This window comes from Cantharellus anzutake (genome assembly GCF_015039405.1).
Source record: "Cantharellus anzutake strain C23 chromosome Unknown EI90scaffold_65, whole genome shotgun sequence".
NCBI lineage: Eukaryota > Fungi > Basidiomycota > Agaricomycetes > Cantharellales > Hydnaceae > Cantharellus > Cantharellus anzutake.
Window position 1 is genome coordinate 353,992 of NW_024067015.1, and position 1,956 is coordinate 355,947.

General features: G+C 50.3%; 1 non-coding gene across 1 annotated transcript; it reads right to left on the bottom strand.

Annotated features, from left to right (window-relative positions):
- Positions 1 to 1,646: 1,646 nt before the first annotated feature.
- On the bottom strand, positions 1,647 to 1,719 carry EI90DRAFT_t220. Its single transcript has one exon. It is a non-coding gene; the product is annotated as a tRNA-OTHER (tRNA).
- Positions 1,720 to 1,956: the final 237 nt, after the last annotated feature.

A 1,956-nucleotide genomic window follows, 5' to 3' on the forward strand; every position in this document is an offset into this window, starting at 1 on the left:
CATACCAGGTACAGTAGTTTGCAGCTATGCTGTTGGTCAGTCTTGGAGTCTAGGATCTCAGCGATCTCGTACTTGAGTTCACCATCAATCTCAACTGGCAGCAGCAGAGGCTGTTCCCAGTTCGGGATGGTGTTGGGTGTCATGGGCTCGAGTTGGGAGACATGAAAGACTGGGTGCACAGCCTTCATGGTGTTGGGGAGGTGGAGAGTGCATGAATGAGAGCCTGGCTGCGCAATGATCTCAAACAGCCCAAGGTTTTTCTCGGTGAGTTTCGCTGATGGCCTAGTAGTGCAAAAATACTTGGCCTTGACGCACACTGTGCTGCCGATGTCGAGTGGCAGTGCAGGGAGCTGTCAAGCATCTGCAGGGCCTTGGTAGCGCTGCTGGGCATGGGTCATCTCTTCACGAAGGAACTGGTGGAGGGAGTCGAGATCGACCGAGTACTCCTGTGCTCACGCCAAGGTCAGACCTCGCTTGGGGTGGACGGCAAGGTTGGGGTGATACTGTAGTAACTCAGGTGAGCACCCTGGGCAGTCTGGAGTAGACTTTAGCCTAGATACAATAAGTAGAAAGGATAATATACAGGAAGACTTGCCTGGAGTAGACTTTAGCCTAGATACAATAAGTAGAAAGGATAAAGTTGACTCCAAAGTCACATGACTATCTATAGAGTGAAGATTGAAAGAAAGAGACAACTCAAACTACAACAGATACCCTTGTTGGCAAAGAACAGTGAAACCCCCATGGTAGCATTCGGGGCATTATTGTAGGTGAACTTGGCAAGGGCCAGGAGTTCCGACCAGTTGTCCTGCTGGTAGTTACAATAGACGCATAGATACTGCTCCAGGGTTTGGTTCATCCGCTCGGTTTGACTGTCGCCTTCAGGGTGGTATCCCAAGGTGAAATGGAGCTGGATGTCGAGGGCCTTGCCAAGGGAGTGGAAGAAGTGGGAGATGAACTCAGATCCCCTATCCAAGGTGATGTGGGAGGGAATGCTGTGCTTGGAGAAGATGTGGAGTAAGAACAGTTTTGCCAAATCTGGCACCATGACGGTATGAAGATGCACTGCTTGGACAACCGGTCAACGATGACCAATATGGCAGTGTACCCAGAAGAAGTGGGGAGGTGTTCTATGAAGTCCATAGAGATGGAGTGCCACGGGCATTTGGGGATTGGGAGCTGTTTGAGCAGGCCATATGGCTTGTGGCAGGGAGTCTTGGCATGGGCACAAGTGGTGCAAGAAGACACATAGTCTTTAACGAAAGTGTGCACACCCAGCCAGGTATACTCCCAGCAGACAAGATCCAAGGTACGGTTCCATCCAAAGTGCCCAGAGAGTGGGTGGTCATGCTTGTACCTCAGCATGCTGTCACAACCCGGCATATCCATCACTTCTGTCAACACGTCCTAGTGCCACTTGGCCTGTCCTGCCCGCTATCATCATCATCCATCCATCCATCCATCTACCTGTCACCCTCATCTGCACTTCCTCCCCCGCACACGTACCTTCCAACCAAGGTTGCCCACTCGAGTGGTTCATTGTTGTCTGCCCACCAGCCAGACGGCTTGCTTAGATGGCTGGAGGGCCTTTTCTCTCTTGTTCGCTTGCGGACTATTGTTCCTCCTATTGTAAACTCTGAAAAGGGTGGCCACACCAGGATTCGAACCCGGGTCCATCCAACATATATTTGGAGGTGATAACCACTACACCATATGGCCACAGCAGTTCTCTAGGAGATTGCATCAACCAATAGGAGGCAGGTCTATCGTACTACAACACCTCCTTTGCCACTCGTTGTTCTTGCTTGCCTTTTGTTGACCAAGTTTGCCGATATTAACTATTTGTCTCTTTCTTCATTCATTAATATCGCGCTTGATCTGCCACTCCTTCTGGGCCGGTCCTATTTAGTTACTTGTGTTTATAATGCATGTAGGTTACACCGGATGTACCTCAGT